This window comes from Phasianus colchicus, chromosome 4 (genome assembly GCF_987193195.1).
Source record: "Phasianus colchicus chromosome 4, bPhaCol1.hap1.1, whole genome shotgun sequence".
Taxonomy (NCBI): Eukaryota; Metazoa; Chordata; class Aves; order Galliformes; family Phasianidae; genus Phasianus; species Phasianus colchicus.
Genome location: NC_143439.1, coordinates 7,285,644 through 7,313,305, shown reverse-complemented (window position 1 = coordinate 7,313,305; position 27,662 = coordinate 7,285,644). Strand labels below are relative to the sequence as shown.

The 27,662-nt window shown below is 38.6% G+C and overlaps 1 long non-coding RNA gene across 23 annotated transcripts in view; it reads left to right on the top strand.

Moving 5' to 3' along the window:
• The window catches only part of LOC116226148 (uncharacterized), a 213,213-nt gene that overhangs the window by 110,970 nt on the left and 74,581 nt on the right, over nucleotides 1–27,662 (top strand). For 2 of the 23 annotated variants that reach the window (XR_016465745.1, XR_016465744.1), the window contains exon 8: nucleotides 20,751–20,871. The exons of the other annotated variants lie outside the window; for them this stretch is intronic. This is a non-coding gene — a long non-coding RNA (uncharacterized LOC116226148). The remainder of the gene's footprint in view (nucleotides 1–20,750; nucleotides 20,872–27,662) is intronic. 23 annotated transcript variants of the gene reach the window in all.

The following is a 27,662-nucleotide window of genomic DNA, read 5'->3' as shown; positions in this document are numbered from 1 at the left end:
CATGCTGTTCTCTCAGCTGTCTGCTCCTTCTGCAATGATTGGCTTTCCTTCTTTTCAGCCACTAACATCTCGCTACAAGCCTTCCTGTGAACATGCTGTCTTATGGCTTGAGACCAACATGCGGGCACTAATCACCATCTGGAGAGAGAATGAGATTCAAGGCCAGCTGAACTTGGCTCAAAGTAGTATTTGAAGTGGGACATGGGAGGCTGTACACCAGGCACCACTCTTTTATCACGAAAACCTTCATTCCACCACCATTCCCTGGCAGGAGGCAGCTCTCTGAGAGCCTCTGGGAACTATGGGAGGTGTTCACTTGCTGTGATGCACTGCTCTGAGCTGAGCAGCCCTTCCTGCACCAGCAGGTTCCTAGGTGGCTATGAAGCAAGCTGGGCTGGGATGGGCACAGCCTCTGAACAGAGGAGCAAGGCACCATAAGTTAGTAACAAACTTTTGCCTCATTGGGAGAGCTGGTGGGCTATGTTCTGTCTCTGCAAGAGGCAGTATTCCTGCTGGGTTTGAGACTGTCTCCATCCAAAATACGCATATCTGCAGAAAGCAGTTTCAAGAAACGTATTGATGGATGGCAGAGTGTCTTAGTGACTTCGAGTGGAAAGGCTAATTTGCCTTCTGCTATCAGATGGGGATGAGGGACAATATCACGTATTTGTGAATTTTTGATCCTAGTCTGAATGCTTCCATAGCTTAGAAGGAAAAAATAAATTTGTATCCACTATCATAGCACTAGTTTCCATTTTTTTAAAGGCATTCTTGCTCATCAAAAATAACCTTCTGACCCATGTCTTGGCTTCTGATCTGTCTTTATTTTCTTTTGCTTAACTGGGTCCAAGAGTACTTGCAGGGGAGAGGAAAGCAGCTGATAAGCTCCTTATGGCCCAGATCACTGCTTGGCAGAATTCTCCAGCTGTTATGATGGATGTTTTATGTACATGAAGTAGAGGTGGGTTGTTTTCTCCATGTGATGTATGAGTTTTATTAGAAAATGCACGTGTCTCATTATATAAAATTGTGTGCATTTCTGAACAGAAGCACTTGAATTATATTCTAACAACTCATCATATATCCTGTTCTGATATCAGTTAAGTTGTGATAATCTACTAGGATGCTTTTCTGAGTATGAAAATTATTGGCACCATCTATATTTTTCATACAGCTTAGATGTATACCTGGAGAGTCATTTGTTTACGAGAGTTATGAATGTCTTTACCCTTGATAAATTGATCATGAACAGCAGTGAAAGAACTGCAAAGGATTTGAACTGATTATAATATGGATATTTTTATCAGAAGTATGAACAAGACATGTAATTTTTTAAAAAATATATTATTATTTTCATTCCTTCTGCAAAGTTCATCATTTCTGCTTCCCAGGTTTTAAGATATAAGGTGCCTTGCTACTCCAGAAACAGATTGGAATTACTGTATGGAAAGCAAAGGTACCTTATGTGACCTCTTACAGAATCCTAAAGGAACAAAAGTTTGGGGTACATTGAAACAGTTCTTCCATAGATTTGATTTTGTAATTTTTGTATAGAAGGTAATATGTTGAATATGTATGAAGGTAATCTATTATAGGTAGAACTGCTGACAAAATCTTTGCTTATGGGACGTGATGTTGTCTGTAGCCTCTAAAGTACCTGAGAGCAGCACATGAATTGCACTGGTTGATCAGATTTTCTCCTGCTTTACTCCTTCCACGTGTCGCGAATAATGACGTGACAGAAAAGCTACAAGGTATAGAACAAAGTAATAGATGAAAGCATATTTTCTCTAAAACTTGAGGCCGCTGGAAAAGGCCAAAGCCCTTCTTAGTTTTAACATTCTCTTTTTATAGCAAGTAGTTGTGGAACCTACTTTCTGAAGGTGTGTGTTTCAAACACCATCACTGTTTGGTCTTCCTGGGGAATAGTGGCTCGCTATTGCTGTGGCTTCATTAATTCAAGTGGTAAAAGCTTGCACTAAAATGTATCTAAAGCTATGACTGCTATGTATCATTCTTCCTAATGAAATTTGTATTAAAAGCCCAGACACTTTTAACTGTAATTCCCTACATTAAAACAATGCTAATGTTGCAAAAATTAGGCAGTCAAAAGTTAAAAAATACTGCAGTCAGTTTTCTCTGCAGTGTTAAATTGATATTCATGTGCATAAACACTGTAATGCACTCTTTTATTACATGCTTTTTTTTCCTCAAAGAGGCTCCAACCTCATTAAGTACATGAAATGGAAGTTGTATAGTTCATTGTTGCAGAAATTAGGAGGTGTGTGGTGAAAGGACGAGGGAGTTGTTAGAAGAAAGGAATAATGCCAAGGACAAAGCAAATAATGCCATTCTTATCCACTGTAATCTGTTCCTGCATCTGCCACAGAGTAACTCAGAGAAGTTCCTTAAATTTTTATAAGTAGTCACTTATTGGAGGTCTTGTTTACTATGAACCTAACTCAATGCTGTAAATGTGCTGAGCTCTCACAACTGCTGCTGATGTCTAGTGCAGCTTTTCTCTGAAATACAAAAAAAACCCTTTAAAATGCTGTATAATCGGATAAATCAAGTATTGAGTTTTGGTTTAGGCTGTGGATTCTTGTATTTCTTTTTTATTTTCACTGTATTACACTTCCCTTCTTTGAAAAATGGGAACAGTAACAAAATAGACTGGAATAGCTGGGATGATCAGGGCACAATACTGTAGACACAACCAGGAGAAAATAAGTAACTCTGTCTCAGCATGGGGGAGTGTGTCGTGTGTACTGAGTACGGCCAAGGGCCAAGATTTGAAGGAGCATAACCAAGAGGTTATAATAAATCACTCTCTGAGTTCTGTCCTAAGTCCCAAATAAGGCAGGAGGCTAGCTGGAAAATTGTGTGTGTGTATAACTAAGGGCAGTAGCAAACCTCTCAGTGCAGTGAAGCTGAATTAAGACTTCTTCTGTTACCTATTCTGACTCTTGACTTTTCATCTCAGTGGGCTTTTTCACCTTACATGTTTTATTTAGTATTATGAAAATGGTGTATATATATAAATAACGATAATGTATAAGTATGCTTCTGGATATAAAATCCTCCATATTTGTATGGGTAACTTTTACACATATGCAGTGCAGGCATATAGATAGTCTTTATTCCAAAGGAAGTCTTTATTTGACAGGTCTGTTACTGTTAATAACCAGATTGTGTCTGTGCTGAATGAGCAGCTGTAAAAAACCGGGATATTGGAGATGATGCTTCCCTCTGGATTGCTACAATAAACTCTTGTTTTGGTGCTTTGATTTAAAGCACTGAAAACCTCTAAAGGAATGTGTCAGATACGATAGAGTATTCTTTTCCATTTGCAATACAATGGAGAAAATGTTCTCCGTCTCTCCGGAGAGATAAATAGGCAATGGCAATACATTTAACTGTACTTAAAATGAAAGCCTTTTGAAAGGTCTCTATTGAATATTAAGTAGATCCTATTATAATGTACCTCAGATCAGAGTATAGGATTTTCCCTAATAATTTCCAAACCACTGCTTATCTTGACTATGGAGGACACTCTACAGTAAGGCTCATTTTGGCTATAGATTTAAGAACCCTAGGTCTAATACAGCCTGTAGGATGACTGAGCTGCAGGAGTATTTGCTGAATGATTCATTGAGCAATGTTCTCATCAGCTTCAAAGAAAAGTACTTTTTCTTTCTGCTCGTTTAACAGAAGAAGCTGCTGTAAATATAGATATTGACAAGAGGCTAAAGGAATCAAATGGATAGTGTGTTTTCTCTTCCCTTTACACATCCATCCTCTTCATATGGTAGATAATAAGTAATCTTACTGTAATACTTTTCCAAGTTATAACTGTTTACATTTCTATATTCCTCATACCAAGTTTGAGCCCCAGATACCTTTCTAATTCATAGATAATACAGGAATTGTATGAGTAAGTAGGGAAAACACAGCAAAGTCAGGAACTCAGGAATACCAAATGTCCAAAATTGACTATGCAGGTGTGTTACATACCACCCAAATGAGGCCCTATGCAAATAAATAAATAAATACATTGTATTTTAGTGAACCAGTATGAAATATTACATCCTAAATGAGGTGTGAATCCAAACTATCTGTGCTGCATTTACAGCCCTTGTTATTTAGTGTTGATACAGCTACAATCAGCCTGTAACTAGCATTGCTTTTCCTGACAGTAGCAGCCGTAAACTGTTATTCTGCATGGAGAGACAGGATGGAGAGCCATACAGCACTGCAAAAGAGATACATGTGCTGCAGGTGGCATATAGAAGCACTTGGATTTGGGAAATTGGAAAGTAAAGCAACTCAAATTTGGAGCTGCCACTTTGATAGCAGTGTATGGGGTAGCTGAGCAATGTAAATGGAATGCAAAAACCTAAATTTTAGTGGGAACAGAAAATACACATCTTGTTTTTAAGATTGTTAAAGTTGTCCTTTGCCAACAAGCCACTGGCATATCACTGATATTCTATGCTCAAATGCCTCCCAGGTGTATTCATTAGACCGGGTGGCTCCTGCCAGCCATGTAGAATAGAGCTGACATCATGACATCAATTACAAACAAATCTTAACCAGTATCGATTTTCTATTATGTTTCTGTTGACTCTTGATTCTTTTCCATAGTAGCTCCTCTTCCTTGACTGAATGGAGGTGGGAAAGCTGCAAGTTGTCTGACCCTACCACTGCAACTAGCACTACGATATAAAAGTTCTCGTCTTAGCCAGGGTTGAAGGCAGCTCAGTATTTTAGGGCTCTGCAACTCTCTGTTGTCTGGATTAGACTTCTGCAATATAGCTGGCTGTGTTATTCACTGCTAGCCTTCTCTCAGGCACACTAATTTTCATCCTCCATATCCAGCCTTAGTGACCCCTTTGTGGAAGCTCATCCACTTTATAAAGTCCTCCAGTTATTATGCCAGAGGCCAGCAAAATCAAATGATGTATGTCTGTGGCAGGCATCTAATCAGAGTGATTTGTAGGCACTCTGAGAGGGACCGAAGTCCAACTGGTGCCCCAGTGATAAAAGCCCACTGATTAATCCCTAGGCTACACTTTGCTGTGATTTGCCATTTGTGGAGAATAAATAAAGCATGATCCATTTCACGATCAACTGCTGGAAAATAGTTGCTTGTTAAATTCTCTTACTCACAAAAATGAGAGAAGTAGTACTTGTCTGGGATTCTACCCTAGTCTTTTTTTCCGAACTTCGACTGTTAGTTGATAGATTTGGTGTTCCAGAAGTGTTCCCTAATGAGCAGACTTAATATAGTGGATGCTGGGGGATTTAATTATTTATGTATTTTTAATCAGTTTTGCCAGGATGGTATTCCTGTCCATAAATAATTTTAAATACCTGACAAGCGTATCGAAAGACTGGCTGGCAAAGAGAAAGCAGTCTTTCTGAAAACTAAGAAACATAGCATGTGATCTCTTGCACAAATAACTGCTTTGTCTGTGAATGTCTGTTATGGGACCATTTTTTTCTTGAGAGTCTTTTTACCACGGGAAAAGGAAAATATTTACTCACAAACATTTAATTTTTTTTTTTTTTTTGCTATTTCACATATTTCACAAGCTTTATGCAGTATATGTAGGTCTTAAAAATTCCCTTTTGAAATTATATGGTTTTCCTTACCTAGTCCCGCTTTGTATTTCACTACATAGTTGTAGTCCTCTGCTTAACAATCACAGTTGGCTTTCTCAACAGATGAAATAGTAGATTGAGGGTAATTTGCATGGGTAATTTGAGAAAGAGACTGGTTTACATTGTTTTTCCTTAATTATTGTGCCTGAATAAAGCAGCAGATACTGCATTCTGACTGAGAAATACATAGGTTACTCTGAAAGTAATGCCTTGTTTTATTTCCTTGGAAACTATACATACAAATATGCACAATAACTCTATTTGACAGAGCAAATTCTCAGCTACAAAATAGTACTTTTCAACACAATCACCACCATTAGTTATGCATTTTCATCAGCCTGTATGCCATGCTTGTAAAAATCTGCATGGCCATCTGGAATGTGGCTTGCCTTTGTGGTTGCTGTTGCCACTGCTGAAACACATTGCTCAGTGCCTCACTGTGCTCACATTCACTGTTCAGTCTCCACAAACATTCAGCAAGTCGATGAATGTCAGTGGGTGCCATTTTTTCTGCATGGAGGAGTTAAATGACATCCCTTTGCTTCATATGCACATCCATGTTGGACACCATTTTGACAGAACGTCTCTCTGCTGCCATCTGTCACATGACAACAGCATGCAATATTGGTAAGAAGTTTCAACTTCTACTGCCAAACCTCCAGCACCCACCTCTGACACTGCAGGCCAATGTAATACAATAGCAGGCATTACTTTTGGAACAGCCCTCCTATATTGTAAATGAAAAGAAGTTGTTTATTTATTGTGCTTTTTCATTGTTGTTGTTTTAATGCAAACAAGTGCTTGCAGAATCTAGTTTGTTATTAAGCTGTCTTCATGGTTCAGTGAGAGTTGACATCCTGCATCTGGGATGCAGGCGAGAAATTATGGAGCTCTCTCTTACCTTTACAGCTGGACATGAGATCTTTGATGGCAAAGGGAATTGGTTTTTCAAGAACAGTAGAAGTAGGGCTGCAGAAAGGACTTCTCTGCTGGGTTACCATGTGACAGGGTGACATGAAAGGCAGCGCTATGGTTGGAGGAAAGAGTGCAGAAACAGCTTTGTGGCATGAAGCTAGCACAAAGCTTTGTCCTAGGAGACAGGTAATATTTACCCTACAAGCAAAAGCTGCTCCTCATTGTCCCTGGACAAGGGAACTCTCTAAGTGGTGACTAGAAGCCGTGACTGGGGTGCTAAGAAGAGAAAGGAGTTAGAAATAGAGAAGGATATTTTTCCACTTAAGTGATTTGCTGGAAAGATAGGTACAGAAAATAAATCAAAATACCATTATTCTAAGAACTGTAAGAAAACAAGATTTTCTTTTAGTTTACTCTGGTTTGCTGTTTCTTTGTTTTCCTAAGCACTGCTGTTCTTGATAAATAAATAGTGTGTAACAATTAGCTATGTTTGACATTCTAGTTTAGTGTTGTAGTATGAGAGAACTGCCTATTACAGTGCCCAGAGCAGTTATTTTTTTCCCTCACAATTCTGGTATGTATTCAAGTTTGTTTTCTTCTGTAATTTTATTAAGGACAGCTAGGTTTTGAATCAGTTTTTTGTGACTCCCAACTGCACGCTATGGAAAAATTAGAAAGACACAGCCCAGCCTGGATAGAATTAATTCTAAAGAGACACTTAATAAAGCAACCATTTCCAGAAGGGGTAAGCATGTCAGTCACTAAATCAATCTCAAGGAGCTCCAAATGCTCAAGTTAAAACTAAAGAATGAAGGTCTTCAAATTAATTTTCATGTCTGAAAAGACACAGCCTTCTGTGTGCCAGGGCAGATTACAGGATCGAATCAGAACTGTGGGGATCCTTTTTTCTCTTCAATTTTTCTCTCTGTTCAGTAGATAAAACAGTAGATAATACATCATTCAAAGCTAGCACCGTTGATGCTAATGGTGGCATGTCATTTTAGAGGAAAGGAATGTTTTGTTGACAGCATGGCTTTTTGCTTTATGATTTGGCATGCTGTATGCAACAAGATGTATGTAGTGATGTCAGCTTTGAAAGTATTACAAGAGCTTTACCTAGCTTTGTGACTGCTGCCAGAATTTGTTTGTCATCAGAATCATCCCCACGTATTGTCTTTGTTAAAAGTATCTCAGTACAGTCTTTTATAGATCATTACATACTTTCATAACACAGTGTTAACATGTCTCAGCTAGGAAATTTGGAAAATTTAAAACTCTGAACCTCTCCACACATCTGTCCATTCCTTAGTGGTGTTTTTTTTTTGTTTTTGTTTTTTTTTTTTTTTGAATCATTAATCTGATTTTCAGCTGATTCTTGGGACTGCTTGGGCATCTGTACAAGAAATGACAGTCATGAAAATAGTTTTTGTTGAAGGTAAATTCTTTGCTTCAACAAAAGCAAACGGGAAAAAAAAAAAGACTGTGTGAGTACGAGCATTAGTGTCTTCTGTCTGTTTTTCCAATTGACTACTATTATTCTATGTGCGTGTGTGTGAAATGTATTCCCAAACCAGTTAGAGTGCATTAGGTTTTCTCAGGTTTATTGTCTCTATGGTAAGTGGTAGTTAAAAATCCACTAGGAAATCTACTCAGGCTAAGCAATGAAGGTTTTCTGTTTATCTATGAACATTCCGCTTTATTTATTGAATTGGCAAAAAATAAGTTTCTCAGACTGGAAACTAATTGACAGCATCACCAAATACATTTATTTTTTTTTAATATTTTCCCACCAATTACTGATAAGACCTTGATTTTCTAGTTTGCCATCTCCTTTCCCATCATTCCATGTGGTTCTGCAATGACATTTGAACTTGGCATTAATATTGTTAGTGGGAACAACCTTTGAATCTCTAAAAACTTTGTCTTGATGTTTGTTCTTGAAAAAGGCTTTCAGGATAGCTGGGAAAAGGGAAGAAATTGAGGTCCTAATCACACATTCCCTGATAGCTTTTTTAAGGACGAAATCAGATGAGATAAGTCTGAATTCTTGGTAAATGTAGTGTCAGAATTTCTTCTAAGTGAATATATTAATCTGCCTGTGTTTTCATTTAATTTCTGAGTTGCCCATCCCCCTTTGTGAGTGCTTTGCATGCTTGAAATGTGAGGTGTGCTTTGTCTGGTTTCTACTAGCGGTGCAAGCTGCTTTAAGAAGATTCGTATTTTTGAGCTTGTTGCCAACTGGTTAAGGAACCATCTGTTCCAGTGTGGGGAGTTTCTCCCTGGATGACCAACTGTGTGAAAAGGCATTATGAGATAGCTGGGAAGAAGTGTCCTGCTCACTCAGACAGAACTGAAGCATTACTGATGGCATCCTTGCAGAATGTGCCTGTAGCTACCATGTGAGCCCTGCTCACACTGTTCTTGCTGAAACTTTGCAATGAGGCTGCTTCCAGGAGGTTGGGTCTTCAGTCTGTTCTTCCGAGGGGCTCTGTTATTGTGTAAGTGTTGGGGTACTGCTTGAAATCAGACAGTTTGTAAAGGCACATGTAGACAAACACCTGAACGAGGAAGATGCTGCTTTTTTTGTTGGTGATGTTGTGTCTAACTGCATGTTCGCTTCCTAACTGCCAGTCCCTTTATAGCATCATGAGCGATGGCTGTAGATAAGCTATCAATACTATGAAGGTAAAAGTTTCTGACTTCTGAGGTTTGCATCTTGGCGCATCCACAGACTGGATACAAACAACACACATCAGTGAACAAGACAAATAATCCATCTTTTTAATAACTAGCTTTGTCTAAAAATGCAAAAACTGCTATTTCAACTTGGCGGAAAGTTTTGTCTTTAACACCTCTCATGCTTCAAAGCAAAAATGAGAACAAAGAATGTTGAGTTTATATGTGTGTGTGTGTGATATGTATTCCCAAACAGTGTCGTGATGAAGAAATTAGCTTAATTTTAATAAAGTGTTAATGTCATTCTAAATCTGACTTTATTATTAATGTTTACTTTGTAAACAGAGCTGTTTGTAGTGGAATAGATGTATTTATCTAAAATTGAGTGCTAATTTAAGATGAATTTCAGCGAGCAGACATTTTCTCTAGAAGATCTCTAGAAATCTTCTAGGGAAAATGTCTGTGTTAGGAATTTTTGAAAAGTGTCAGCTTTATCCAAGCAAAATTCCTTCTCATAACTTATTCTTGGGTTCTTGGGCTCCACTGCATGATGACTGCAAAATGTCAGCAGGTACATGAGGAGCCTGAAATCTCCAGAGCCCCTGGTGGCAGGAACGCACATAAATCACACTGCTTCTAGGCTGGAGAGGAGAAGTGGCATCACTGGAATTACAAATGACAAATCTTAGCTGGGTGAAGTAAATGACATCCTAGGTTTTCCTATCAATATAACTGAGCAGTCACATTTTGAAAAGAAAGGTTACTTACAGGAGTTGCCCAGCCAGGTAGAATTTTGGGAAAGTTTGCATTAATTCATGTCTGAGACTTCCAAATTGGGCTTTTTCTATGTGATATTTTTTATCTTTTTAAGTTGCTGGAGCATATGTGGTAATTTATCTCTTAACACAAGTAGTTAGCCTTTGGCATTAGAGAAAAGCTAGATAGATTTGGTGAGCTGATTTAAAACTTAGACTTCTGAACGCCTCATTTCCTACAAAGAATTATAGGCAGGATTTTTTTTGTTTTTGTTGTTGTTGTTTTGATTCTCCCAAACTCTACCTGTGAGTGTTCTAGTACTCTCTCTGTACGTATGCTCTGTAATACTTCTTTTCTCTGCTTGAGTGATCTTCTTGAGCACCGCTTTATGCAAAGCACAGCCAAACCCTTCTCAGAGATTATGAGTTGCAGTACATATTTTTAAGGTACACTAAACGAGAAATGTGCAATATAAGCAAAGCATTTGCAAATTTGAATGAAGACTGAGACCGTTGAAACTGTAGCTGCTGACAGGAAATTGATGTACCAGTTGGTATTTACCTAGCAGAAATTAGTTCCCTGTGATCAGTTTTATTAAACTGGACGCAGAATGTAAGCGTTCCCTTGAGGGTTAAAAAACCTGTTCCTTTCAAAGATAAGTGTTAAATGCGTTTCATCACCCCAGTATTTCTATTTTCTCATTGCGTTCCTTGTTTCTTTTTTTTTCCTGAAAAATACCACTATAAAACAGACAAGTAAGCTTTCCTGATCAGCCTTTGAGTTCCTCCTAGAACCCATGCTTTGCACTTTGAATGCAGCTGGTCACTGACAGAAGCTTTGCAGGAGGAGTTTCACTGCTTAGAACATTCTCCAGTGGGACACCAGCAAATGCATCCAGGCTCCACCTTTCATTTGCTGAGCACACAGGCCAGAATCGCAGTGGAGCATCAAGTTACATCTGAATGAAAAGGTTATTTTCTATTGCGAGTCACTAACTTTCCTGTAAATCGGACAAGTCCCTAGGGAACCTGACTGTCATGAGGAGGTTCAGGTGTTTTCACACTCAGATGCTTCAGGGCTGCTTGATCTGTCAGTTTTCCCTACTGTGGGGATGTATGAGTAAATTAATATTTATTATTAATAGAGCACTGCAGTGAGCCAGATGCACCGTACTTGTTAACTTTGCCACGTTGGACTATGTCTCAAAGTGTTTGAAGTCTGTTTCTAGAAGGGTGAGGATCTGCATGTGACAGATTTTTGGAACAAGAGTGGATAAATGAAGCTTTTAAATCTGGGGCTTGGATAAGATTTAAGGTAGTATATACTAGTAGCATAGAATCCAGGAAAGTGGCCATTTCTCCCATCTACTGAGCAATCAAGCAATAGGTCTGGACTTGGTTTTGCACACAGGGAATCCAGTGGTCGCAGCTTTTCTTAGTTGTGTTCATTCTCTCATACCTGTATGAGAGAGAAGGAGCCAGCAGCTCCATCCATGGTATGTGAATGATAAGAAATGCCTCATGTTGATTTGAAAACCAGAACGGATCTCTTTTTTTTTTTTTTAAAGATGATTCTCATTGACTTTCCATACCCTGGTCTACTTGCAGAGTCAGGGCAATTCAGTAGTTTACTGAACAACCTCTCATTTATCCGTCTATTTTCCTAGTAATAGAAAATGGATTGTGTTTTTTCTCTAGCTATGGTAAATCTATCAGGGAACTAACCTTGCAATGAATCACTTGTATTTTTCAAACCTATGTGCATAAAATTAAACACCTGCATCCATATCAGTCGCTTCAGGCATTGGAAGGAAAAAATGGAGCTTGCTTTTCAGAGCAATTAATTCAGTGGCAGGACTTGCAAGTACCAGGGTAAAAATTAATTATACTCAGAACTTACAAAATTCAGGATTCTAGGCAAACTTTCAACAGACACACCTGAACATTTGAGCCACTATATTTATTATAAAGATTTTCCTCTCTCCTTTTAATTTCCTTTTTCTCCAGTTATTTTAGGAATATTTATTTTACTTTTTTTTCCTGTCTTGGTTTTAGTAAATCACAGGAGAACAGAGTAATGGAAATATGGCTGGTAGGGTCCTTGAGAAATTACCTGTACCCTCGGTTCTTCACAAATATGAAAGCTGAAGCATATGACAAAGCACAGTAGAAGGCACTCCCAGCCTTGTTGGCTTGGGTTGTGCAACATCGACAGTACTTTTGGATGAAAGCAGTGTTACTAGGAGATAACAACAGGGCACACACTGAAAAAAAATGAGCTGAAGCTGCAGAATATCTCCTTCCCATACCAAGAAATTCTCAGCATGGACTCTTGTAGTCCTACCTAAGTTTTAAGGTGCTGCTGTCAGGAGGTAACCACAGGGCTCAAGAAGGACACAAAGGGGTAGGGTCTGCAAATTGGAAGTGGGGCAGAGGGTGCATGAGATCAGAGAGAAGGTGGACATAATGGAGGCAGGTGGAGCTGTGCTAAATCAGGTAAAGCAAGCTGGCTAGAAGATACTGCTGATTACATGGGAGAAGAGACTGGAGCCGACTGCTAGGTTATTATTTTTTTCTCTGCTCCACAACAAGACCAGCTTTATCTCAATTATCTAAATATTCTTGAAAGATGTTTGCCTGTAGAAACAGTGTAGGCTTTTGGAAACTGTTCAGGCAGTGTATTTCCTTACTTTTTACTAACTTTGCTCGTCAGAACGTTTTCTCAGCTCTGTCTGGCTGTCCACAGCCTCTCTCCTCTTTGTGCCACTACCTTTTGAGAGGAGCATTTTATTGCCCTAATGGTAGTTGGAGTACAGCACACTTCAACCTTGTTTTGTAGTGTTATTGCTTCTTACTTAACTCATTCTTGTCTTTGATAGTGTCTTTGGTGTGTATGGGCCTGATTTCAATGGGCCCAGTTGTCTCTGGCATTGTGACAGGTGAACCTATGAATCTTATTTTTCAAACCATTATAGGCTTCTGAGGCTGGATTAGAGATTTCCAAGAACATCTAGAAGCTTAGAATAGACATCATTTTATGAATTCAAAGCAATGAACAGATGAAGGTTGTTTTTTTTTTTAATATACTTGCCATAAAGTATCACTAAGTAGATCTTCTCACAGCTTATTCACAGTTCGTAGTTACGAGACTTTTCAGCCCTGCTTGTAACCTTCTGAAATTAAAACACATAAATTTAAGCCATTTCTACTCCACTTAAAGCAGCAATTGAATGTTGCTTATTCACAGTTACTCACAGTTACCTGTTGGCTGAAAAAAAGTGGTGGGCTCTCCGTAAGTTTTTTATTATGAGTAATGTGCTGAACATCAGGTAGCTGAATTCTTTATGCTCAACAGCACTTCTAAGCAATTGGTCAAGGCTGATAGTATGAAGAGTTTGTGCAGGTTTGTTTCTGAACTGGTGAGTAAACAAGCACTGCCTTGTCTGCTTCCCAAATGGTATTTTTATTTCCTGTACAGTCCAGTTATTTTAAAGGCACTCCATTTCATCCCTTCAAATAATAGTAAACATGCTCTTTTTTAAACAGGAAAATGTGGTCAAAGCAAATGTTGCAAAGCCTATTGTGGAAAACAACTGTGAACTCTGTCATGTGCTGTTATTACTGTTTGGGAAGCGCTGCTCTCTTAGTTCTGTCACTGAAGATAAAAACAAGTGGTTTTTTGTTTGTTTGCTTATTCCTTTTGTTTGTTTTTGTATGTGTGTTGTTTTTTTAAAATTATTTTTAGATGCAGTGGAGATTGTGAGAAAAATTTGAAAGCAGATGTTTTAGGAAAAGCTTAATATGTGTGCTTGTCAGTTACCTACAAGTGAAATATCACAGAATCACAGAATTGCTAGGGTTGGAAGGGACCTCAAGGATCATGAATCTCCAACCCCCCTGCCACAGGCAGGGCAATAGAATAAGGTTGATTAGTCTTGGGCATTGGAATTCTTTCCAGGACACAAAGAACATGAAACTAAGAACAACTATGAGAGCAAAAGCATCTAGAGGGTACACAGTGCAGAGACCCTCCCAAAGTTCTCCTCCATTTTTTAAAGGAGCCCAGAGACCTGGCCTAAAGAAATTCTTCTTGGAGAAGAAATTCTTCATCATTTTCACCTGTTGAATTTCTCCTGGCTATTTAATGTTTCTATAGCAAACGCGACCAGATCAACCTGGGGCTGGATGAGAAGACGCATTGAAAAATGTAGCACCTTTTGAATTGCAGCTATAACCTGCCAGACACCAGGCAGATTTGCCTTAGGTGAAAAGGAATGAAGACTGAGAAATAGTTTTGCCATCAGCATGCTTTAGTCCCTTTTTTTTTTTTTTTTTTTTTTTTTTTGTGAGGAGATGTGAATTCCTATATTTGCCAGACTGCGGGAAAGCACGTTGAACAGTCTGGTACCCCAGGATTCAGAGTCCTCTACAGTTGGTGAATAGGCCTGGGGCTTAGCACAGGAGTGAGATGATAAGGTTGAGAAAAGTAGATGGTATGGTTGGGTATGTTTGTTGTACTTGTGTCTGGCTTGTGAAGAAGTTCTTTTTTGGGTTGGGTTCTTCATCCGTAACCTGAAGACCACTGGAATTCTGTGCTATCCAGAAATCTGCAGCTATTAACAAGGTAATTTTTTTAGCCGTCTGTGCGTTGTATGTGATCTTAAAACATAAGAATTTGTCCTATAAAGCCTGAGCAAGTCTCTTTTATACGAACGAGCTTCTCATTTCATTGTAAGATGTGTATATATATGTGTATGTGTATATGTATATATATATGAAAAATAATGTTGTTTGATAAGTTTGACTTTTCTGTAAGTTGTCAGCCAGGAAACACTGTGTAAGAAACAGATATGACCATCCTTTTAAAAAGTTCTCAAGTCAGTTATGTAATTTAGCTTTGAGATATTACCATTTCTCATGCAAATTGTATGTATTTCTTAGTATTTCCAGGAGCATTAGATCAGGGCCAGGTCAAATGTGGAGTTCCTCTGTCCAATCAAAAACAGATAAAAAATGCCTAGGTAACATTTTCATAAATATCAACAATGGAAAATTAGACTTTCTTCCAATTAATTATTTCAGTCTATACAGGATACATGTATATCTGCTACATGTGTCTGAACTGGAAGGCAACACATTAGAGGCTGGTTTCCTAGCCAACCAGTGCTTAACTGTAATTTTTCCTACAGTGAAACAGAAGTAAGATTGAGTGGGTCTGTTTTCTATTTAAAACAAAGCAAAACAAATTAAAAAACCACCTTGTGTACTAAACAGTTAGAAACTCCCTTAGTATTCTTAAATCTCTCAAAACAAGAAAGAGGTACAGCTTATAGCCCTATACAGATATTGCACAGGCTCTTCTCTTCCCCAGTTGTTTTATTTTGTCATTACCTTGCAACATGGAAGTGGCAGACTTTTGGATCACATATGACCTCAGTATCAGGCTGTTAAGGTTTTTAGTCCTTGTTCATGGAATTATGACATTGTACAAAACACATGGTTGTGCTGACTTATCTCCTGCCTGCAGGTGACCTCTCCTCTCACCCCAATTAAGAGAGGAGGGAAGAGTGCAATATCTCAAATACATCTCAAAAGCATTCAGATGACAGGTGCAACACATTGCAATGTGTGGTGGGTTGATCTTTTTTTTCAGTTGTTTATGGTTTTAAGAGCAAGTATTTGTTTGATTTTCTGTTTGCATTTGTCCAGTCACGGGAGAAAGACAGGCAAGTTGAGTACTCCAGGATAGTTGGTTCATGGCAGCTGATAGAGGTCAGGATTATTTCCTCATTCCCATTTTTCTGCCAGTCAGTAACTCCTAGACCAACAGAACAGGTAGAGATATCTCAGATCTCTCAGCTTTCTTATCATTTAGCATTTTCACCAAGCTGAAGCACAAATAAAGATATTATTCCCACAAGTAAATAATTACTAAGTCCATGTCTGGTGATTCCTTTGAAATCTCAAGATGTCTTGTAGCGTGACTGATAGATTTGATTAAATAGCCCCCATAAGATTGCTAGTGCAGAAGAATGATTAAGCCTAAATTATCTGAAAGACACTGACTCAGGATATAAACAATGCAAAAGCAACTGATTCATGAACTGCAGCATGATATATCCCGGAGTTCAATGAGTGAATGGGGCTATTAGTGACTAAGCTAAAGCAAGCTGAGGTTTTGTTTGCTTTTGGCTTCATGACTTCTACCCTCATTCTCTGCATGTGGCTCAACATTCAAAAATACTTATGAAAGGGAGGGAGCAGAGATGGAGGAGAGGAAGGTATGAGCAGAGAAGCAAAGGGATTTATGTTTTTGTTTACATCTGGAAATTTTCTTGCTGTCCCAAGGGTAATGGCTTTCACAGTGAGGGAGAAAGGGAGGGAGGAAGGCCCACAAGCTCTTACGGGGGGGGAGAATAAATATTATGAGAAAGATAGGAAAAGGAAAAGCAGAATGCGAAATAAAGCTAAAGGAAAAGGAACATTTTTTAGACAGGAAAAGGAAAGAGAGGAGAAGCAAGGGCAGAGGAGAGAAGAGATGTCCAAATGGTTGTCAGGGTTCTTTATTATCTTTCCCAGAAAAACTCTCAGCAGTGCTGGCATTAGTGTGCAGAGGTTCCTATACATAAAAAATAAGCCAGTCAGTAGATCACTGCAAATTGTTCTCCTAAAAACATACAAGAAAAAAAAAAAAAAACCTAAAATTTTCACTTTTGTTGGCACAAAAGAATTTATTGATCAAAATTAGGCAATTCTTCCTCCATTTTAGTATATGATGATGACAGGAGAAGTTGAATAACTTGCTCCCTTGGGAAAACCATGCGTTTTCACAATAAATAAACTCAAATTTTAGTGGCAGACCAGACAGAAGGTTTTTATCTCATTTCCATCATATCTGAAAGAGAGGAGAAGCAGCTAAGTTAAGTCTCTCTTATTGTTTTCCTTAAATTAAATGAAAGGAGAAGGGAGGGGAGAGAGAGAGAGAGAAGAGCCCACTACTGAGCAACTAGGTTATCCTTTCCATCATTTCCATGGAAAATGAAAATATTTCTCAAAGGTAAGTAACCTAATGAAACCTTATGCAATGGTCATGGGGAACTGCTGCCAAAACTGGAGAGAAGTGAGAACAATGGACTGAGTGTTAATGTAAAATATCATTAGGTTTCAATGTAACAAGCAGCTTTTTTTTCCCCTGATGCGTAAATGGTAATTTTGTGGAACATATAGTCCTGACAAGTGGTTCATCTTTCCTTTGGAGGTATGTCCCTTCAGTCATGACAAAACTTAATAGTAAGGGGAGAGGTATGCTCACTGGACTCCTTAATGAAAAATGGTAAGTCACATTCTTCTGTTTGCCTTCAAGTTGGTTATGAATATGTAAAAATGTTGACTATGCATGAAGTGTGAGGAGATTTTCATAGTGTGGAACTGTCTCTTTTTATTAGTATTTAAATAAAGATAAAGCTACCAAGCATGACCATGTGCAGATAAAGTGAACAGGGAGAGAATCTTTTTTAGTTCTTCCTGACATTCGATTTAGCTGATTATAAGCTGATCAGATATCAAACCCATAAAGCACTCTCTAAAATTAAAACTCTTAATGGCTTCATTAATACTATGCACTTACATCAAGCTACAGGCACATGGCTTTAGCGTACCTTGGCATCTTAAGAGGAGTTGTCTGGGGGGCAGTAAAGCAGTGAGTGTGCTTCATACCTGCTGGCACCACTTCTGTATGGGAGCTCTTTGTCTATGCTCATCACTTGGAGTGTGGGGGGCTGTTCCCTTTCATGGTTACGAGGGCTTCATTTTGCTCATCCTTTTCAAAGAGGAAGGTGCTGCATATAAGTGACAGCAGCAACCTAAGTTCACAGGCTGTTGTCAGCACAAGTAGGTTGCCTGTCACCAGTTTTGCTTCTATAGTCAGTGCTGGGAGCTTCATCTTCAAGAGAACAGGTGCTTCCATGAGCACTGGTGATCATCTGCTCTTCCGGCTGAGCAACATGACACAGGGAGTCTCTTCTGACCTATTTGTGCACGGAGGTGAAGACCTTATCCCAGACTGTGTCTTGAGAAACAATAACAAAATCCAAATATGTCTGAGTGCCTACAGCCTTTTCATTGCTGATAGGATCAAAGTCATCAACGTGCAATTATGCTCCTCTGGGCACCTCTGCAGGGGAAAAAACAAAAAGAAGTTGAGATTGAAAGTACTTTGGGCTAAATTTGAGAAAATAAAAAAGGGTGCTCTCAATATTCAGACTACATTTTAGAAAGTAATGTTTTGAATTACCATATCAATGTTGTGATAGCCACTGGAAAATTGAATTAATATGCAGGGTATTTGGAAGTCTCCATGGTTTTCAATGCAGAGATACAAAATAAAGGAACTCTGCTGGGATGAAGCAATGCTGGGTCAGCCAACATCCAGCAGGCCCCAGAGCCAACTGTATCATCTGCCCTGTGGTTTTCCTTTCAAGTGTTTTCAAGTTGAGCATCCAGTAATCAATCTGGGGTGCCAGCTGCATCAATGCAGAGAGTGTCAACATGCTTCAAACACAGCTCACATGCAGAGCAACAGAGTTTGAAAAACAAGGAAAAGACACAGAATTCAAACTGAAATTTGAATTGGCGAATATCCAAATCTGGTTTCATTTTCTCAGTGTGAGATGTACTGGCTGGACAATGAGCTCATTGCAAGTAGCCACTATCAACATTGCTCCATTTTGCATTTATTAGTAGCTAAGTATAAAGTCTTCTGGGGTTAGATGGGTTGTAGGCATACTCTCTGTTCTTAGATAAACAGAGAGTGCTCTTTTAGGCCAGTATCATGCTGACAAAGACCCCTCAAGGACTGTAAGCAATTTTAATTATGTCTCTTGCTGTATTTAATTGTCTCACTTGCTACCACTGACAAGTAGGCAGATTTTTATATATAATTGTCTCTTGATTGAGCACTCAGGGTGTGGTGGCTGTGTTTGCGTGTGTATTTGCAGCAGCTAATTATGTATAGGCCTCCCAGATTTCTATGCCTAGCAACAGATGTTTTTGGGAACGGATTTTCTATCCATGGTAGAAGAAGACCAACTTGGGGACAGTGTACATAAGTTGGATGTATAAAGTCCATCAGATAAGTGAGATTGTATTCAAGGATGCTGATGGATAAGGCAAATGTCATTATGAAACAGAATTCTTATCATCTCTGAGAGGTTTTGGCTATCAGGAAATTCCTGTTAAATGGAGAAAGGGAAATGTTAAACCTGTTTTCAAAAAGAGACGTAAATGAACATCTGGCAAACTACAGACTGGTCAGCCAATTTGCCCTGATAATTATGGAATGAGTTCTCATAGATGCTGAAGGAAAAGAAGGTGACTGAATAGCAAATGGAAATTTTGAAGGGCAAATCACTGGTGATCAACTTTAATGCCTTCTGTGATAAAATGACTAGCTCTGAGAATAAGGAGAGAGATCTGTTTATTGTAGCAAAGCTTTTGACACCATTTGGAATAGTATCCCCTGGACAAGTTGGGGAAATGCAGATTAAATGTACAGACTTGAAAACAAATAAATAAATGTGCAAACCATGAAAAACATGGAAAAACTCATGAACAAGTGGATACACTCGGCAGACTAAGTTGGCAAGTTCAGCAGGCAGTGTAGATACCTGTTGTGTATAAGCATCTGGATATCTCTCTTTGTTTCTTGCTTTTTTCTAAATGAACTTCCTTTTCCATTCCAAGCCTCTACTCCTCCTGCCAAGCCTTCAGAATCCAGCCACATGACAGACTATTGGCAGCCAGGGTGATACCAGCAGCAAAGATCTGGGGAATAGGAAAGCCTATTTGCTCATCAAAATTCCTCACCTCAGAACATCTCAGAGATGAGAAGTTTAGATGCTTACATATGTAGATATCTATGCATTCACACTGGGGTCATTTTATTTTGGCTTTAGCATTTGCTGCTCTTGTAAGCTGTGCCCAAATGTCTTTCTCAGGCTTACATATTTGATAAAACTCTTTGTAGAGTGCTCCTATCTTCAAGTGTTTGGTAACTTAAAAACCTTTTCAGTGAAATGTAGTGAGATACAGTGATGTTGCAGTATTTCATGTCCTTTTAATTCCTCAAATATTCATGTTTCCAGCTCTTTCCTCATGCTCACTCTCATTTTCCTGATTCGTTGTTGAAAATTTGCTAAAAGCACAGTTTATTTCTATAACCTGTAACAGAGTTTGCCATTTCTCTTTTGATTTAGAGAGAAGGGAAAAAAAATAGTATAAACATAACTTCATTTTAAAAAGAAAAGCAAATGCACCAGCATGTTCTAATGAGAGCTATTAAAATAATTAATCCCTATCCTACGATGATTGCAGAAAAAAATAAGTAATGAAAGTGAAACATATAACAACTGGCTTATAAAATGAGCAACCAGCATAAAAATTGAATGAGTCAAAAGTTTAAACTAGAATGTGACTAAATTTCAGGATAGTGTAGGAGGAAATATAATTGCACTTCTTCCATTTACTTGAAGTTTACTTGAACTAATGACGTGTCTCTGAAACGTGCCTGAGAGTTGTGCACAGACCATAGACTTCCCAAAAGGTATTGCTGTATTTGATGTCAGGGCAAGCATAGGTCGCACTTGGCCTAAGGCTATCACAGCAGCTTTAACAATCAAGTGCAATGGGATAAAATATCTGCATTGCTGCTTTGATTAGATCTCACTGCTTATTTTGTTACAGCCCACTGGATGGCTCTGTTTTGCACCACAGTGAGAGAATGATGGGCAGGGCAAGCACAGACCAAGTGCTAGCAGTTCTTCAGCTTCAGTCCGTCAACCACAGCCTCACTCTGATACTTCCAGTAAGCCTTTTGTTGTTGTTGTGCATATCTTCTGGTGTAATTGTCATGCTTTTGGCTTAAAACAGTATCAAACAAGAAACATATTCTTCTGTCGATGCTTATGGTTCAATATTACTAATGTCAGAGATGTCACTTTGCTGAATTGTGTTGTCTGATAGCTGTTATAGGCTTCAATATTGTAATGAAAGTGCTCTGATCTTGGTTTACGTGTGCTGAGAAAACATTTCTGGTAATGCTGTGTGAAATTTCAAAGCTTTCACTGATCAGATGGATATAATACCTTTGGGAAATGAAATATTTAAATGAAAATATTATCACCATTTATTAAATACTTTATAGAACAGCTACTTTAGAAATTACCACAACTCTTATATTCCATCTGGTGCTGCAGAAGCTCCTGTTCAAGACTGTCTTTGCACCATCAGCTAGTAAAGGGGTTTAAGGTTGCTTAGGCTGTAATCAGCCAGAAACAATCTGTGGGCCCAGGAAGTCCATCTTGTAACCACATTTCCCCCTCCCAAACATATTTGTGCATAACATTATGTTCAGTGTATTGCAGAAAAGTTCAATTGAATTGTTTAGAAAACTCTGTGTGCAATTTTCCCATCAAATATTTTGTGAAAAAGTATAGGATCAGGCCAAATAGCATTTCAAGAATTACAATCCAAAATTCATAAGCAGCTGAGACCGAAACCTTGTCAGGCTATGAGGGTTCTTGTAACAGCCCAAATTTTAAAGCAAGAAAGCTTAAGCTAATCTTAGAGAAGCCATATTATTAAAAGCAGTATTTTCTCTAGCACTGCCGCGCTCTATAGTTCTGCTAGTTCTTCAAATTTTTATTCCTAAAGATTGTATTCAGATAATAATTCATATAGCTGTGCAGACTTGCCCTGCTTGCTTGGGGTTTTCTTTGAAGTTTTGGAAAGTGCTGATGAATATGCTTCAATGATTTTTTACTTGCCCTGCCTAGGGCAGCAAACAAACTGCGGCAGGTTTAATCGGAACTAAACCTTGTCTGCAGGCTACAAAACTGAACATGCCGGACAAGTTACAGCAGTGTTAAGGCCTGTTCTTTCAGCTGTTCCAGGGTGTGGTGTCTGGGGAGGGGGGAGAGTGTCTATATACGTACTTGCACAGGCTGTATAGAGTATCCTTGGTGTGTAGGAGGCCCGCAGTCATCCTGTACTGCTTGTCTATGTGACCTTGCTCCCAGAGAGATTTGCTTCTGGGGATGCTCTGTTTAGCAAGATACAGCAGATACAAAGGGACAGGCAGTGGGAGCTCAGCACTAGGCTGTGGTTGAGTTGGATTGCAAATAGTGGGCTGTGAGTAATCCAAAGATTTTCAAGTGTCGTAAAAGGCAAATGCTCGCTGGTCTTTAGTGCCTGTTACCCAGTTGCTTGGCAGAAAGCCAGGGAATCTTAGATCACAGTATGCCAGGTAAAATGAGAAGCTCTATTTAATTGAAACTGACATGTTTCTTCCGAAGTGTGGTACTTTCCCTGTTGTTTATGTTCAGTCTAATCCTGTGGCAAAATCAGCTCTAGGGGAGGTAGGTACAACTGCACTGACATGTACATTTCATTTGTTTGTACTGGATCTGCCACTGTGTCTGTGCATTTTACCAGTGGCTGCAGAAGATAAGAATAGCTTTAGGAAAGAGTCGGCGTGTGGATGAAAGAGTGGAATATGTGCTTTCCATAACTCAATTCCTGACTCATTATTCAAAGCAGAAAGAATTCTCGTGTGGCTTTCTCTTTCTTATGTGGTTGACATACCACTCCCACCTTCCAGAAGTCTCAACAGCTCAAACACATAATTTTCTGAAGTATAGGCTGTAAAATTAAAGGTTAGATTTCAGTCCCACGTGTGAACCAAGTTACCTGGCAGTATGAGAAGAATATGTGTGTGTGCATTTGTTCAGAAGCTAGACACAGAAAAACTCACCTTAAAACAGCCTAACAATAAAGTTCAGTATTAAACTCATAAACAACAGGGATTTTGGAAGCTGATCCTCTAATCCATAATTCCTACCCACTGTACTGCGGATCATATAGTAGTGTATGGTATAGAAGATAGTATATACCATATATATAGTATGGTATAGAAGATCAACCAGTGCCCTAAGGGGGCTAACCCAGTTAAGGTAGTAGAGGGATGAAGTAAATATGAACGTGTTAAAACTTGGAGTTTCTTGCCCTTCATGCCCATTAATGTTTTATCAGCAAACACTGATTTTGTTGGGTATCCAGGGTAGCGTGTTGGAGTGCTAAAACAAAACATTTTATTTACCAAGATGATTTTTTCGTGCAGTACTCTAGCAAATGTTCATTATCCCTGTTGCTTTGTCAGCAGGATACCTAGCAGTTCTGATTTTCACATTCCCCTGAGTTTTATCCTCATTCTGTGGCTGTGAAGATGAAGCACAGTGGTTCTGAAGGTTCAAGATGTTAAGCAAGGACGTTGTCTAGGGTAGCTAGTTTTTGCTTTTTAAGAGCTAACAGGCCTTCAGTAACATAAAGTTATACTAGAAAAAGAATGAAGGCTTAAGGAACCGATCCTGAAAACTACATGTGGCAAATGCAAGAAGAGCTCAGTATAATGTGTTTTTTTGGGAACATTAGCCCTGTTGTGCTGCAGAGAGGATGACTCTTCAAGTAGCTCGTTAACTGGACCTTACTAAGAAATAAAGTAGAAGTACAGGGGCAGCGTAGACCTGGGATCAAAACAAGTAAGTTCTATTAACTGAAGATCAGAACCTGGCTATTTTGTTTGACATCAGAGGTCATGACAGCTTGAGATTGTCCAGAGAACCAAACTTACTGCATCCCATAATGACAGCAAGATTAGAGGGACCGTGGCTCTGGCTGGAGCCCACCTGCGTCAGCAACCCAAGCTATGTGTGTGCTTGAGTAGAATGCAGTCAACCTGCTTATGCTAGAACCTGAAGCTGCCTGAACAAAGTAGGCAGTGGAATGGCAAACAGTGCTAACAAGCACATTCTTTAACAAAACAGAGGCATAACCAGCAGATGTTACAGGAAATTCTGTACTGCACGCTTTTCTTTTCTACGTATTGCAGGGGATTTGCTTCAAAGTTACAAGAGTTAAGTTTCATGAAGACCTTGTGGCCACAGTTTCTCCCATGGTCTTTTCTTGCACAGTGTCCTTGACCTGATTCTCTGTCAGGCTGTCGCTGTGCTACAGCTGATGAGACTAGATTTCAGTGCTGCTGTGCTTTTTACTCATTTTCTGGTGAGAAAAGTTGTGAAGCATCTTTTTGAAAGGTGAAAATGGTTTATTAATGAAGGAATAATGAATGTATGCGCAGACTGGAGCTATGTATCTAAAAATACATAGATGCATCTGTAGATTTATTTTTGCCTGTAAGGCTTTTATTAATCTATTTGTTTTAATATTAGGGAGAAGTAAGAATGTAAATGATGGTAGACGCAAAACTTAAATCCACATAAATGTATATTTTTAAGAGATTTCTGGGCAGTGAATAAACATTTCTGACTTAAGGTGGACTTAATTAAAATGTGAATTGCATTTGCTTTCAAAATGTTTAAAATAGAAGCATCCTTTTTTTTTTTTTAAATGCATGGAACATCTTATATACATACAATATGATAAATGTATAACATCCATTAAGTGAGATGTTATCTTCGAAAACAGTTGTTATATTTAACATTAATGGGCACTAGGAATATTGCCCAGACTTATTTGTAATTTAGAAGGCAGATAAACTGTGTTATATATACACATATATTTCCATATTTAAAACTAAGTTTATGTTCTTGTAAGTATGTATTGATTATTACAGTTCCCTGGCCAATAATGAAAAATAACTTTAAAACATTTATTTAAAAAACAAACAAAACAACAACAACAACAACAAAAAAAAGCAACAACCAAACCAACCAACCAACAAAAACGCAAAAAAAAAAAAAAAAAAAAAAAAAAAAAAAAAAAAAAAAACCCAAGGTGTTCTGTTTCTGAATCCTTGCTTTTAGAAGAGCTTCATGTAGACAGAGAGAGTTACTGTGATGAGTATTTGTGTTCTGTAAGAGACCATATATATTGAGTTGTTTCCTAGTGATGATTGGTTGCATTTGAGTAATACTAGGGAATTGGTGCATTTTTTGCATTTGGAATTCAATATTAATCTAAGAAAAAGTAAATATTTAAGTTGCATTAAAAGGGCTATTTTATGAAGACTTCTAAATTAAGATCATGGATTATGTCATTCTTTTACTCAATCACTTTCTTCCTTTGGTTTTCACTGCTTATTTAAAGAAAGCTATTATTTTAGATCTTCTAACCTGTTGTTACATAGCTGCTCGAGCTCCTGCTCTATGGTCTGTTAACAGGCATATTAGCTAGATTATTTAAACTGTCTCAGTTTGGTCATTATAGTTAGATTTGGGTAGATGAACCTGTAAATATGAATCTTTGTAGGGTTTTTTTTTATATAGATAAGTTGTCAACTGATATAAATCATCAAAGCTCTTTTAAAGTCAGCTAGTGCCAGCTTGCACTAGCTAAAGAGTTAGTGAAGTCTGTAGTACATTTATGAAAAAGCTACTTTACCTGTTCTTGTGCTACTATCCAGAAACATGAAAAAATATTGTCAGTTGGTAACCCCATTTCTTTCTCCTTATCTGTCTGTGTAACTCTCAAAGTCCTAGAGTATTACATTGCAGAATGAATATTGCAGTGGCCCCATTCAGAACAAGGAAATACTCTGAATTCTGGAATGGCTCTTAGTCATGTGAGACAGTTGCAACAAGTAATGTCTTTATGTCTCTTTAACATTTCTGTGTGTATCCTGTTCACAGCTGTTGCAAGGTACAAAATGCATTGCATCCAGATTCTGCCACCTGTTGCAGGCAGTTTGGAATACAGCAAATTAATGGAGATACAAAAACACATTTTAACTACTTGCAGTGATATTATTTGCATTTCATTTAACAGTCACTCACAGCCTTTCCTTCATGTCACTGTTTTCAAAGATAAACTTAGTTTTGTAGCAGTGGAAATAAGTAAATTGAAAAAACACATTTTTTTGCTGCATGCCTTTTTCTCAGTCCTCCATCCCTTTTTCTTCCACAGCTGCATAAGGCTCAGCCCCACCTAAACCCTTTTGCTTCTAAACTAGAAGTGAGCTTTGGCAGCATTCAGGTCCTGTCCCCACTGTCTCCTGGGGAGGACAGGGGGGCTGGCATGGCCTGTTGCCTTCTTTCTCTTCAGCTTGCTCTGCTAGTTGGAGACAAACAGATCTGTGCATTCAGAGACAGTGGGTGCAAGCTGCTGACCTATAAGGAAAGACATTCACCTGAACACAATTCCATCCCTTGAAATCCTTCCCATCCCTGAAGGTTTTCTGAGTCCTGGCTGACATTTTCAGAGAGGCCAGAATGTCCTGCCTCCACTTTTCTTTGCTGAACCTGTTGCCCCTGCAGTCGTCAAGCCTCTTTAACATACAGAGTTTCTTTTAAATCTTTGTACGTATTTTTCTTATTATTACTCTGAAATTTTGTGAGTTCCAGCTTGAGAGAGAGTGCTGGACAGGTAGCCATTAAAGGCACTGGCTAAAGCTGGACATCCCTTTCATCTTGTTGCAGTAGGGCTGTAGGGCCTTCCTTTGCTCTCCATTGATAGGAGGATTATTAAACTGTACAAGTATTCCTAACCTTTTGTCAATGAACCTTATGGCTTACAAATCTTCTCCAGTTATTTCTTTTTTTTTTTTTTCCTCGCCCTTACCATGCAGTCTAGGTCTAAATCTTAACACATCTCCAGCTTACTACCATGAGAATCAGGCTTTGTATTCCATTCTGAGAGCTGCAACTTCTGTTCAGATGCATCTCTTTGCTTGCCTTGATTAATGAACTCTTTTCTTCCCTGACCTCTTTGATTTTTGTCATGATTTTTTTGAGTCACAGAAAACACACCTGCTAAAATAATCCTTTTTGATTCTCACAGTTGGATGGTGATGGTGATGGCAGTTGGAAACAGTTGCTCTATACCTATCTGATGGAAAACTGTCTCCTATATATGAGAAGAAAATACTTTTATTTATCTCCTTGTCCCACAAGCTTTGCAAAAGGTTTGGGAGGGAAGACAAAGAGCATTGAAGTGATTTCCCCTCCTCACTCTCTCTAGCTTCTTTCCACTCTTATTCTGTGTTATTCCTCTTTGAGGCTGTGTTACAGCTGACACCAAGATCTAATCTGCAAAAGCCCCCCTGGGCTCAGAAATTGCTTATAACTCTGAACTCAGGTCAGGGGCTTGTCTTCATGCATTAGAGGTGTTTGAATGAGAGTTAACCGTATGGTAGATACACACTCACCAACTTCCCAGGGAGGAACAGTCCTGTCTTCTAGGTGGGAGAGAAAAGTAGCTTGGTCTTCCAGATGTGTTTGGTGGTTTCCTATACATCAGATTGTTTACTGCAAAAAGCTGTGGTGAATTGGATGGGAGACGTACAAAACTAATTTAAGACAGTTGCTAGATATCCATGTGATGACTGTGATTTTTATATCTACCCAAGCGGTGTGGATTTGAAATAGAAACCTACAAAAGAAACTTGGGGTCTTTTCCTCTAACATTATAATTTCAGGAGAGAGCGTTGGTTGTGTTTTGTTTTGTTTTTTTGTTTTTTGTTTGGAAGATAAATGTACTAATTCAAAGTTTGACCTTGTTGCAGTTTGTGCCATCCAAATCATTTCCACAGTGAGTGTGAATAGATTGTTGTCTTTGGTGACATTTTTCTCTAAGTTATAATTA